General features: G+C 37.0%; 1 protein-coding gene across 4 annotated transcripts in view; it reads left to right on the forward strand.

The window, feature by feature from the left end:
- The window catches only part of CCDC160 (coiled-coil domain containing 160), a 47,766-nt gene that overhangs the window by 12,177 nt on the left and 20,933 nt on the right, over positions 1-14,656 (forward strand). Inside the window, exon 2 of one of the 4 annotated variants that reach the window (XR_011072269.1) lies at positions 14,028-14,109. The exons of the other annotated variants lie outside the window; for them this stretch is intronic. The gene's annotated coding sequence lies outside the window, so the exon portion shown is untranslated. The remainder of the gene's footprint in view (positions 1-14,027; positions 14,110-14,656) is intronic. 4 annotated transcript variants of the gene reach the window in all.

Below are 14,656 nucleotides of genomic sequence, written 5' to 3' on the forward strand. Positions count from 1 at the left end.
GCATTCCATCGAATTTTCCTTCCAAACCAAAGTTTCAAATAACAATACTGATCTGTAAGGAGAGAAGAAATCATTAGCATCCTTTCTATTTATAAAGTAAAAGATTAGGGTATTTTTCAATTAATATGTTCCACATGGACAACTCCATTATTCCTGCCTAGTGAAAGGTGATTGTCCAGCACACGGGTTCCTCCAGGTATACAGTTTAACAAGTAGGGCAGAAGCCTTAGGTAGACAATGTGGAAAGCCCTAGATCACTGGTAAGAGGGCATTGCTTTAAAAAAACATTTTTTGCTGTTTTCTGGGTTTTGTTATTGTTGGGCACGGACCTGATGGATAAGGCAAACGCTGCCAAAGGCGAAGAATGAATCCCTTTTCCTGACCACCACCTGCCTGACAGTGTGCCGGGGCACTTCTAGGCCTGGGACCTTGTTTCAGACTCACAAAGACCCCATAAAAGAGGCGAGGGCTGGGAGCAGCTGCATGGGGCAGAGAAAGAAGTGGGGACGCCCCCTAGATTTCTAGCTCAGCCGACCGGGTAGATGTGATGCCTTTAACAGAGATGCAGAACACAGCAGGAGCTGCAGATTTGGGCAAAAGTTAGGAAGAGTTAGTGAGTTCCATTTTCCACAGGATAATTGGTGGGTCACTAGGTCCTGATGGGTCACGTGGTGCACGGTGGGTCATAACCTTTAAGCCAGTGAAAGAAACAAGCCATCCTTTCTATCCCTCTGAAAATCTTAATTCCCACCATATGTTTTACTGCCCATGGCACATTACAGATCACTGGTCTATTTTTTAAATGCCAGAAAACTGTATTTCTATTGTTCTTGTCTTTATACATTTACTACTTATGTTAGAAATAGAAAAAAAATTTTTTAAGTGCAAGTAACATAGAAGTGTGTTTCATTTACCATAATTGCTGTGTTCCCCTAAAGTGCATATACATCCATTCATTTTCAACTCTCTTTAGCAAAATGTTTCTTTAAAGAAATACAAATATCCAGTAAAACATAAGAAAATGCTCAACATCACTCAGAGTTAAAGAATGCACATTAAAACAGCATTATTCACCTTCTCATGTTGGCAGGGGTGTGCAGGAAACCCATAGGCACTCTCCAAACAATAATAGTGAGAATACAAATCTTGGCAACCTCTTTGGGGCCAACGTCCATGCACTTAATCACTCTATACCACCCTGCTGTGCAAGTTTTGTGATTTTTCTCCTACAAATATATGCACACCAGTACAGCAAACATTGTCTAAGAATATTCATTACAATAGTGAAATAGAAAACAGCTAGAAAGAGCTTAAATACCCATGAATGAGTGACTAGTTAAATAAATTAAGGTCCATCAGGCAATGGAATAACATGCAGCTGTTAAAAATAATAAGCGAGATCTATTCGTATTGGACTCTATGTTTAGTGTGATCCTATTGGCATCCAAACAAAACAAAAATAAACCAAAAAAAATCTTTCTTTCTCTGCTTGTATGTTGTAGAAAATTTGGGGATGAATTCAAAAGAAGCCATTACTGATGGTAATGCCCGGGAGGCAAGATTATGGTTGGACAAGGACAAAGGAAGACTTTTCTTTTCATTTCTAGCCTTACTCTATTGTTTGACTTTTAAAAAATTCATATGTATCTAAAACAATAGAAAAAGAGATGCTGAAACTTTTCAAAACCTATAGGGAATTCCCTGGCAGTCCAGTGGTTAGGACTCCACGCTTCCACTGCAGGGGGCGTGGGTTCGATCCCTGGTCAGGGAACTAAGATCCCGCAAGCTGCGTGGCGTGGCCAGAAAAAAAAAAACAAAAACGAAAACAAACCCTATGCCTCTCTTTTGGTACATTTAAAAATGTCGTGTCCTCCTTTAGTGCTATTTGAAATTTAAAAATAAATTGGACATAGTAACTGCAAACAAATCATGGCAATGCAACAAAATGTCTTGTTTTCAAAACTCACACATGCCCCTGCCTATGGATTCTAACACTGTCTTATCCTACAATCTCCCTTAATTCTCTCCAGAATGCTCAATGTCCTTATTCCTCTTCTTTTGTTTATTTTATTTTTTATTGAGATGTAATTGACATGTAACATTGCATAAGTTTAAGGTGTGCAACGTGTTGATTTGATACACTTATATATTACAATGTGATTACCACCATAATTGCCATTTCTTTCTGTGGTGAGAACACTTAAGATCTAGTCTCGAAGGAGTGCTTCCCAGAACTTCTGCTGCCAGTGTCCTTGTCCACACGGTGAGCCACAGCCACACCCACCCTGCCTCTGCAGGAGACCCTCCAACACTAGCAGGGCAAGTCTGCTGGTGCTGTATCCCCTCAAGGTATTTGTGTGAGAAACTCTTTATTTCTCCTGTATTTTTGAAGGACAGTTTCTCTGGACATAGAATTAAAGATAATTAAAATGACCCCATGTTTCAAGACATAAGTCAAGGATTTTCAGGAGTACGGTAAGCTTTAATGGCTAAACTTCAGGAAATTTTCTTCGCAACCTGGGAGAACATATAGACCAGAGGGCAGACAGCAGAAGCAAGAAGAACTACAATCCTGCAGCCTGTGAAAAAAACCACATTCACAGAAAGACAGACAAGATGAAAAGGCAGAGGGCTATGTACCAGATGAAGGAACGAGATAAAACCCCAGAAAAACAACTAAATGAAGTGGAGATAGGCAACCTTCCAGAAAAAGAATTCAGAATAATTATAGGGAAGAAGACCCAGGACCTCGGAAAAAGAATGGAGGCAAAGATCAAGAAGATGCAAGAAATGTTTAACAAAGACCTAGAAGAATTAAAGAACAAACAAACAGAGATGACCAATACAATAACTGAAATGAAAAATACACTAGAAGGAATCAACAGCAGAATAACTGAGACGGAAGAACGGATAAGCGACCTGGAAGACAGAATGGTGGAATTCACTGCTGAGGAACAGACTAAAGAAAAAAGAATGAACAGAAATGAAGACAGCCTAAGAGACCTCTGGGACAACATTAAACACAACAACATTCGCATTACAGGGGTCCCAGAAGGAGAAGAGAGAGAGAAAGGACCTGAGAAAATACTTGAAGAGATTATAGTCGAAAACTTCCCTAACATGGGAAAGGAAATAGCCACCCAAGTCCAGGAAGTGCAGAGAGTCCCAGGCAGGATAAACCCAAGGAGAAACACGCCGAGACACATAGTAATCAAATTGACAAAAATTAAAGACAAAGAAAAATTATTGAATGTAACAAGGGAAAAACGACAAATAACATACAAGGGAACTCCCATAAGGTTAAGAGCTGATTTCTCAGCAGAAACTCTACAAGCCAGAAGGGAGTGGCATGACATATTTAAAGTGATGAAAGGGAAGAACCTACAACCCAGATTACGCTACCTGGCAAGGATCTCTTTCAGATTCGATGGAGAAATCAAGAGCTTTACAGACAAGCAAAAGCTAAGAGAATTCAGCACCACCAAACCAGCTCTACAACAAATGCTAAAGGGACTTCTCTAAGTGGGAAACACAAGAGAAGAAAAGGACCGACAAAAACAAACCCATAACAATCAAGAAAATGGTAATAGGAACATACATATCAATAATTACCTTAAACGTGAATGGATTAAATGCTCCAACCAAAAGACACAGGCTCACTGAATGGATACAAAAACAAGACCCATCTATATGCTGTCTACAAGACACCCACTTCAGACCTAGGGACGCATACAGACTGAAAGTGAGGGGATGGAAAAAGATATTCCATGCAAATGGAAACCAAAAGAAAGCTGGAGTAGCAATACTCGTATCAGATAAAATAGACTTTCAAATAAAGAATGTTGTAAGAGACAAGGAAGGACACTACATAATGATCCAGGGATCAATCCAAGAAGAAGATATAACAATTATAAATATATATGCACCCAACATAGGAGCACCTCAATACATAAGGCAACTGCTAACAGCTATCAAAGAGGAAGTCGACAGTAACACAATAATAGTGGGGGACTTTAACACCTCACTTACACCAATGGACAGATCATCCAGACAGAAAATAAATAAGGAAACACAAGCTTTAAATGACACAATAGACCAGATAGATTTAATTGATATTTATAGGACATTCCATCCAAAACCAGCAGATTACACTTTCTTCTCAAGTGCGCACAGAACATTCTCCAGGATAGATCACATCTTGGGTCACAAATCAAGCCTCAGTAAATTTAAGAAAATTGAAATCATACCAAGCATCTCTTCTGACCACAACGCTATGAAATTAGAAATCAATTACAGGGAAAAAAACGTAAAAAACACAAACACATGGAGGCTAAACAATACATTACTAAATAACCAAGAGATCACTGAAGAAATCAAAGAGGAAATCCAAAAATACCCAGGGACAAATAACAATGAAAACACGACGATCCAAAACCTATGGGATGCAGCAAAAGCAGTTCTAAGAGGGAAGTTTATAGCAATACAATCCTACCTCAAGAAACAAGAAACATCTCAAATCAACAATCTACCCTTACACCTAAAGGAACTAGAGAAAGAAGAACAAACAAAACCCAAAGTTAGCAGAAGGAAAGAAATCATAAAGATCAGAGCAGAAGTAAATGAAATAGAAACAAAGAAAACAATAGCAAAGATCAATAAAACTAAAAGCTGGTTCTTTGAGAAGATAAACAAAATTGATAAACCATTAGCCAGACTCATCAAGAAAAAGAGGGAGGGGACTCAAATCAATAAAATTAGAAATGAAAAAGAAGAAGTTACAACAGACACCGCAGAAATACAAAGCATCCTAAGAGACTACTACAAGCAACTCTATGACAATAAAATGGACAACCTGGAAGAAATGGACAAATTCTTAGAAAGGTATAACCTGCCAAGACTGAACCAGGAAGAAATAGAAAATATAAACAGACCAATCACAAGCAATGAAATTAAAACTGTGGTTAAAAATCTTCCAACAAACAAAAGTCCAGGACCAGATGACTTCACAGGTGAATTCTATCAAACATTTAGAGAAGAGCTAACCCCCATCTTTCTCAAACTCTTCCAAAAAATTGCAGAGGAAGGAACACTCCCAAACTCATTCTATGAGGCCACCATCACCCTGATACCAAAACCAGACAAAGATACTACAAAAAAAGAAAATTACAGACCAATATCACTGATGAATATAGATGCAAAAATCCTCAACAAAATACTACCAAACATAATCCAGCAACACATTAAAAGGATCATACAAGATGATCAAGTGGGATTTATCCCAGGGATGAAAGGATTCTTCAATATACGCAAATCAATCAATGTGATACACCATATTAACAAATTGAAGCAGAAAAACCATATGATCATCTCAATAGATGCAGAAAAAGCTTTTGACAAAATTCAACACCCATTTATGATAAAAACTCTCCAGAAAGTGGGCACAGAGGGAACCTACCTCAACATGATAAAGGCCATATACGACAAATCCACAGCCAACATCGTTCTCAATGGTGAAAAACTGAAAGCATTTCATCTAAGATCAAGAACAAGACAAGGATGTCCACTCTCACCACTATTATTCAACATAGTTTTGGAAGTCCTAGCCACGGCAATCAGAGAAGAAAAAGAAATAAAAGGAATACAAATTGGAACAGAAGAAGTAAAACTGTCACTGTTTGCAGATGACATGATACTATACATAGAGAATCCTAAAGATGCCACCAGAGAACTACTAGAGCTAATCAATGAATTTGGTAAAGTCGCAGGATACAAAATTAATGCACAGAAATCTCTTGCATTCCTATACACTAATGATGAAGAATCTGAAAGAGAAATTAAGGAAACACTCCCATTTACCATTGCAACAAAAAGAATAAAATACCTAGGAATAAACCTACCTAGGGAGACAAAGGACCTGTATGCAGAAAAGTATAAGACACTGATGAAAGAAATTAAAAATGATACAAACAGATGGAGAGACATACCATGTTCTTGGATTGGAAGAACCAATATTGTGAAAATGACTATAGTACCCAAAGCAGTCTACAGATTCAATGCAATCCCTATCAAATTACCAATGGCATTATTTACAGAACTAGAAAAAAAAAGTCTTAAAATTTGTATGGAGACACAAAAGACCTCGAGTAGCCAAAGCAGTCTTGAGGGAAAAAAACGGAGCCGGGGGAATCAGACTCCCTGACTTCCGACTATAGTACAAAGCTACAGTAATCAAGACAGTATGGTACTGGCACAAAAACAGAAACATAGATCAATGGAACAAGATAGAAAGCTCAGAGATAAACCCACACACCTATGGTCAACTAATCTATGACAAAGGAGGCAAGGATATACAATGGAGAAAAGACAGTCTCTTCAATAAGTGGTGCTGGGAAAACTGGACAGCTACATGTAAAAGAATGAAATTAGAACACTCCTTAACACCATACACAAAAATAAACTCAAAATGGATGAGAGACCTAAATATAAGACCGGACACTGTAAAACTCTTAGAGGAAAACATAGGAAGAACACTCTTTGACATAAATTACAGCAAGATCTTTTTTGTTCCACCTCCTAGAGTAATGAAAATAAAAAGAAAAATAAACAAATGGGACCTAATGAAACTTAAAAGCTTTTGCAAAGCAAAGGAAACCACAAACAAGACGAAAAGACAACCCTCAGAATGGGGGAAAATATTTGCAAACGAATCAACAGACAAAGGATTAATCTCCAAAATATATAAACAGCTCATGCAGCTCAATATTAAAGAAACAAACAACCCAATCCAAAAATGGGCAGAAGACCTAAATAGACATTTCTCCAAAGAAGACATACAGATGGCCAAGAAGCACATGAAAAGCTGCTCAACATCACTAATTATTAGGGAAATGCAAATCAAAACCACAATGAGGTATCACCTCACACCAGTTAGAATGGGCATCATCAGAAAATCTACAAACAACAAATGCTGGAGAGGGTGTGGAGAAAAGGGAACCCTCTTGCACTGTTGGTGGGAATGTAAATTGATACAGCCACTATGGAGAACAGTATGGAGGTTCCTTAAAACACTAAAAATAGAATTACCATATGACCCAGCAATCCCACTACTGGGCATATACCCAGAGGAAACCATAATTCAAAAAGACACATGCACCCCAATGTTCATTGCAGCACTATTTACAATAGCCAGGTCATGGAAGCAACCTAAATACCCATCAACAGACGAATGTATAAAGAAGATGTGGTACATATATACAATGGAATATTACTCAGCCATAAAAAGGAACGAAATTGGGTCATTTGTAGACAGGTGGATGAATCTAGAGACTGTCATACAGAGTGAAGTAAGTCAGAAAGAGAAAAACAAATATCATATATTAACGCATATATGTGGAACCTAGAAAAATGGTACAGATGAACCGGTTTGCAGGGCAGGAATTGAGAAACAGATGTAGAGAACAAACGTATGGACACCAAAGGGGGAAAGCGGCGGGGGGGGGTGTGTGTGTGTGTGGTGGTGGTGGTGGTGGGATGAATTGGGAGATTGACATTGACATATATACACTGATATGTATAAAATGGATAACTAATAAGAAGCTGCTGAATAAAAAAATTAAAGAAAAAAAAGATCTAGTCTCTTAGCAACTTTGAAATATATATATAATACAGTGTTGTTGACTATTATCACTATGCAGTGCATTAGATCTCCTGAACTTATTCATTTAGTTGCAACTTTTAAAAATACTTGTTAAACAGCTTTATTGAGGTATAACTGACACAAAACAAGCTGTACCTGTTACAAGTACATCATTTGATCATTATTGCCATCCGTATATACCCATGGAATCATCACCACAATCAAGATAATGAACATATCCATCACCCCCTAAAGTTTCTGGTGCCCCTTTGTAGTCCCTCCTCCCTCCACCCTGTCCCTTGAAAACCTCTGACCTGCTTTATGTCACTATAGACGAGTCTGCATTTTCCAGAATTTTTATGTAAATGGAATCATTTATTATGTAGTCATTTTGCCTGGCTTCATTCAGGATAATTATTTTGAGACTATCCATGTTGTTATATGTAACAAAAGTTCATTCTTTTTTATGGCTGAATAGTGTTACATTGTGTGAGTATTCCAGAATTTGTTTATCCACTCAGCTGTGAAAGGACATTTGAGTTGCTTTCAGTTTTGGGCTATTATAAATAAAGTTGCTATAAATACCAACGTACAAGTCTTTGAAATGGACATATGGTTTCATATCTCTTGGATAAATACCTAGGAGTAGAATGGTTGGATCATATAGTAGATGTATATTAAGCTTTTTAAGAAATTGCCAAAATTTCTCATCACAAGAAAAAAAAATCTGTAACTATGTAAGATGACAGATGTTAACTAGACTAATTGTGGTGATCATTTTGCAATATATACAAATATTTAATCATTATGTTGTACACCTGAAACTTATATAATGTGGTTTGTCAATTTTACCTCAATAATAATAATAATAATAATAATAAAAAGAAATTACCAGATTGCTTTCCAAAGTGCTTGTATCATTTTACATCCCCACCAGCAGTGTACAGGAGTTCCAGTTCTTCCACATCCTCGCCAACATTTGGTACAATCAGTCTTTTTTTTTTTTTTTAATTTATGTATTTATTTATTTATTTGGTTGGGCCAGGTCTTAGTTGCGGCAGGTGGGCTCCTTAGTTGTGACATGTGAACTCAGTTGCGGCATGCATGCAGGATCTAGTTCCCTGACCAGGGATTGAACCCAGGCCCCCTGAATTGGGAGCGCAGAGTCTTACCCACTGCGCCACCAGGGAAGTCCCACAATCAGTCTTTTTAATTTTAGTCATTCTAATAGGTGTGAAGTGATATCTCATTGTGGTTTTAATCTGCATTTCTTTGATGACTAATGACGTTGAGCATCTTTTCCATGTGCTTATTTGCCATCCGTATATCTTCTTTGGTAAAGTGTCGATTCAAATCTGCTTTTTTTTTTTTCTTAATTGGGTTACTTGTCTTTTTATTATTGAGCTGTAAGAGTTCTATACATTCTGTATACAAGTCTTTTATCAGATACAAGATTTGCGATTATTTTCTTCCAGTCAATGCCTTACTTTTACATTTCTTAAACTGAGTCCCATGAAGAGCAGAAGTTTTAGATTTTGATGAGGTCAAATTTATAAATTTATTCTTTCATGGATGTGCTTTTGGTGTTATATCCAAGAAATGTTTGCCTCATCTAAGGTCAAAATAGATTTTCTCCAAGATTTTCTTTTATAAGTTATATAGTTTTAAGACTATAGTTTAGACTAGGTCTGTGACACATTTAGAGTGAATGTATTTGATGTGAGATATGGATAAAAATTATTTTTTTGCATATGGATATTAAAATATTCCAGTACCATTTGTTGAAAATACAGTCCTTTCTTCACTGAGTTGCATTTGCACTTTGTCAAAAATCAGTTGTGCATATATATTCATACATCCCATATGGATTTTATAATCAGCTTATTGATTTTTACCAAAAAAATCTGGGATTTGGATTGGGATTGTGATGAACCTATGGATCAATTTGGGGGAGAATTGATATCTAAAGTGTTAAATCTTTGAATCCATGAGCACAGTGTATCTCTCCATCTACTTAGGTCTTATTTGATTTCTGTCAACAATTTTTATATTTTCCATTGTACAGGTCTTTCACATCTTTTGCCAGATTTATCCTATTATAGAAGATATTATTTATTTCAATTTCCCTTTGTTGCTGGTATATAGAAATACAATTGATTTTTTTTTTGACATTGATCTTGTATCTTACAACCTTGCTAAACTTACTTATTAGTTGTAATAATTTTTTTGTAGCTTCCATAGGATTTTGTACACTCAAGATCATGTCTCAAAGAATAAAACTGGTTTTACTTCTCCTCAATCTGGAAAGATGTTATTTCTTTCTCTTGCCTAGTTTCACTGGTTAGAAACTCTAGTGATATATTGAATATAAATGGGGAGGACAGACATCCTTACCTTGCTCCCAATCTTAGTGCAAAAGCATTCAGCTTTTCACCACTGAGTATGATATCAGCTGTAGGTTTTAGTAGATGCCCTTTATCAGGTGGAGGAAGTTTCGTTCTATTCCTGGTTTAGTGAGAATTTTTATCAGAGATGAACGTTGGTTTTTTTCAAATACTTTTTCTATGTCTCTTGTGATGCTCATATTTTTTTCCTTTTTAGTTTAATATCCTGAATTACATTGATTGATTTATAAATGTTAGCCCAACCTTTCATTCCCAGGAAAAACCCCACTTGGTGAATTATCCTTTGTATAGCTTATTTGATTTGTTAATATTTTATTAAGAAATTTTGTATCTATGCTCATAAGGGATTGTGGTCTGTAGCTTTTATTTCTTGTGATTCCTTTGTATAGTTTTGGTTTCAGATTAACACTGTCTTCATAGAATGAATTGGGAGGTATCCCAACTTCAATTTCTAAAAGAGTTTGTGTAGAATTAATATTTCTTTCCTAGATGCTGGGTAGACTTCATGAATAATGTTATCTGGGATTGGAGTTTTCTTTGTGAAAAGCTTTTCAATAAGTTCAATTTCTTTATAGATAGTTACTCAAGTTATGTATTTCTTCTTGAGTTTTAGTAGGTAGTTTCTTTCAAAGACTTTCTCCGTTTCATCTTGTCATTGAATTTATAGATGTAAAGTTGTTCATAACATTCCATTTCTGTCTTTTTAATATCTGTAGACTTTATAGTGATGTCATCTGCCTCATTCCATATTAGTAATTTGTGTCTTCTCTCTCTTTTTCTGATCAATCTGGCTAGAGGCTTATAGGTATTATTAGTCTTCTCAGAAAGAAGAATCAATTTCATTGATTTTCTCTGTTGTTTTTATATTTTTAAATTTTACTTATTTTTACTTTGATCTTTATTTCCTTTCTTTAACTTACTTTGAGTTTCATTTGTTCTTTTTCTAGATTTTTACAGCAGAATTTGAAGTCATTGATTTGAGAACTTAGAACTGGCTTCTTTTATAACATAGGTATTTAGTTATTTATTTAAATTAATTAACTTATTTATTTTTGGCTACGTTGGGTCTTTGGTGCTGCATGCAGGCTTTCTCTAGTTGCAGCGAGCGGGGGCTACTCTTCATTTGCGGTGCGTGGGCTTCTCATTGTGGTGGCTTCTCTTGTTGAGGAGCACAGGCTCTAGGCGCACAGGCTTCAGTAGTTGTGGCACGCGGGCTCAGTAGTTTTGGTTCGCAGGCTCAGTAGTTGTGGCTCGCAGGCTCTAGAGCGCAGGTTCAGTAGTTGTGGCGCATGGGCTTCGTTGCTCTGCAGCCTGTGGGATCTTCCTGGACCAGGGCTTGAACCCGTGTCCCCTGCATTGGCAGACGGATTCTTAACCACTGTGCCACCAGGGAAGTCCCTACCACATACTTTTTTTTTTTTATTGGAGTATAATTGCTTTACAATGGTGTGTTAGTTTCTGCTTTATAACAAAGTGAATCAGTTATACATATACATATATCCCCATATCTCTTCCCTCTTGTGAGTGCTTTAAGTTTTTCTCTGAGCACTGCTTTAGCTACCTATAATAAAATTTTATGTGTTGTGTTTTCATTTTCATTCAGTTCAAAATACTTCTAAAATTCTTTTGAGCTCTACTTTGACCCATATGTCATTTAGAAGTGTGTTAGTTTCCAAATATTTGAAGATTTCCCAGATGTCCTTCTGTTATTTTTTTATTTTTTATTTTTTATAAATTTATTTATTTATTTATTTTTGGCTGTGTTGGGTCTTCGTTTCTGTGCTAGGGCGTTTTCTAGTTGCGGCAAGTGGGGTCCACTCTTCATCGCGGTGCGTGGGCCTTTCACTGTCGTGGCCTCTCTTTTTGCGGGGCACAAGCTCCAGACGCGCAGGCTCAGTAGTTGTGGCTCACGGGCTTAGTTGCTCCGTGGCATGTGGGATCTTCCCAGACCAGGGCTCGAACCCATGTCCCCTGCATTGGCAGGCAGATTCTCAACCACTGCGCCACCAGGGAAGCCCTGTTATTGATTTCTAATTTAATTCCATTGTGATCAGAGAACATGTTTTATTTGAATTTTTAAAAATTCATTGAGACATCTTATGGCCCAGAAAATGTTTTATCTTGGACAATCTGTGTAATTAAAAACAATATGTATTCTGCTGTTAGTGGTAGAATGTTGTGTAAATATTAATTAGGTCAAACTAGCCGATGATGTTGTTCAGTTCTTCTATGTTCTTTTTTTTAAAATTAATTAATTAATTTATTTTTGGCTGTGTTGGGTCTTCGTTTCCGTGCGAGGGCTTTCTCTAGTTGCGGCAAGCGGGGGCCACTCTTCATCGCGGTGCGCGGGCCTCTCACTATCGCGGCCTCTCTTGTTGCGGAGCACGGGCTCCAGACGCACAGGCTCAGTAGCTGTGGCTCACGGGCTTAGTTGCTCCGCAGCATGTGGGATCTTCCCAGACCAGGGCTCGAACCCGTGTCCCCTGCATTGGCAGGCAGATTCTCAACCACTGCGCCACCAGGGAAGCCCCTTCTATATTCTTAATGACTTTCTGTCTACTTGCCCTATCAATTATTGAGAGAGGGGTGTTGAAGTCTCCAACTATAATTGTGAATTTGTCTGTTTCTTTTTGCAATTCTATAAGTTTATGCTTCATGTAATTTGAAGCTCTGATATGAGGCACAAAAATATTTAGGCTTCTTATCTTATCCAGAAGAATCAACTGTTTTATCATTATGCAGTGATATTCTTTACCCCTGGTAATAGTTTTTACTCTGAGAATCTACTTTGTCTGATATTAATATAACCACTTCAGCTTTCTTTTGATTAGTGTTAGCACAGTATCTTTATCCATCCATTTGGTTTTATCCTATGTGTCTTTGTATTTAAAGTTTCTTGAAAGTGACATATATTTGAAACTTTGTTATTCAATATGACAATCTTGAGGTGTATCAACCATTTATGTTTAATGTGATTATTGATATGTTTGGGTTTAAGTCTACCTTTGTACTATTTATCTTCTATTTGTCCCATTTCTTTTTTGTTCCTTTTTCTGCCTTCCTTTGGATTGAGTATTTTTAATTATTACTTCTTATCTCCTTTGTTGACATTAGTTATAACTCTTTGTAGTTGTATTTTAATGGTTGCTTTCTTGGGCTTATAATACAGGAAGTCATCTCTTTGCATGGTACTGCTGGACTATAAAAATGACCACACAAGCTGAGCTATACAAAGAGATCTTAATAACGAGAAAGTAACAATAGTTCTGTGAGCTTGAACATTTTTATCAAAATATTAAAACTCTTTTACTGTTGTTTATAAATGTATAGAGAAAAGAAAATGTAGTAAAGTGAATATGTATCTAGTACACTGTAATTTAAAATACTAAAAACGTTGAGAATTAAAGTGTTTTGTTTCTTTGTTAAAAAAAAAAACTTATCAAGAAGACTTCCTCTTCCAGGAATATGGTATAGACATACTTTTTCCTATTCCTCCCTCCAAGTACAACAGAAGAAGATTCTGAAAGTTGGACTGAAACAGACAAACCATACTGGCCCGGGACCTTGGGCCCCAAGGAATAACATGGTGTTGAGTTCCCCGGGTTTTCTTTTTTGCCTCATTTTTCCCAGACATGGAGATGAAGAAGTTGGCAACCCAGAAATGCCAAGAGGAGCAGACCCAAAAAAGTCCCAGTAAAAACTTGCACTCTTTAGCCAAAAGGCCAGGAAAGGGGCAGCCTAGCAAGAAAGAAAACATTTTTCAGGAACTGCTCTAATCCAGCCAAACACCACAGAAAAATCTGTGATCCCACCCCCAGCTCCAGCAGCAAATGCTCAGTTGCTGGCTTAGAATTCCACACTAAGCAGGCGGCAACAAAGTGCTGCAACACTCCCACCAGGGTGGTGTCAGAGAAAGCCGAATCAGGAGCCAGGACTTCCACTCTGCTGACCCATAATAAGCATCCCTTCTTCCTCCCTCCCCCCAGTAAGGTATCAGTGGAGACCACATGGACAGCTTGGACTTGCCATTCCTGGCTCCTTCCCCTCCCCACTGGAGCGGTAGCAGAGGTAATACTAGTTTCATAAAATGAATTGGGAAGTGTTCCCTCCCCTTCTATTTTCTGGATGGGATTGTGCAAAACTGGAGTTAAATCTTTAAACATTTGGTAGAATTCTCCAGTAAAACTATCTGGGTCTGAAGATTTCTTTGGGGGGAATTTTTAAATTATAAATTTATTTTTTATATAGAAAATCCTGAAGAATTCATACACACACACACACAAAACCTCTTAGAGCTTATAAACCAGTATAGCAAGGTAGCAGGATACAATATCAATATACAAAAATCACCTGTATTTCTATACACTAGTGAAGAACACTCCAGAAATGATATTAAGAAAATAATCCTATTTACAATAGCACTAAAAAGAATAAAACACTTATGAATAAATTTAACATGAAAGAAGTGCAAGACTGGAAACTACAAAATATTATTGAAAGAAATGAAAGACCCAAATAAATGAAAAGAACTCCATGTTCATGAATTGAAAGACTTAATATTGTTAAGATGGCAGTAGTCTCTAAACTTGAAGCTTTATTCTATGAAATTTTGCAT

Source organism: Eschrichtius robustus, chromosome X, assembly GCF_028021215.1.
Source record: "Eschrichtius robustus isolate mEscRob2 chromosome X, mEscRob2.pri, whole genome shotgun sequence".
Lineage (NCBI taxonomy): Eukaryota > Metazoa > Chordata > Mammalia > Artiodactyla > Eschrichtiidae > Eschrichtius > Eschrichtius robustus.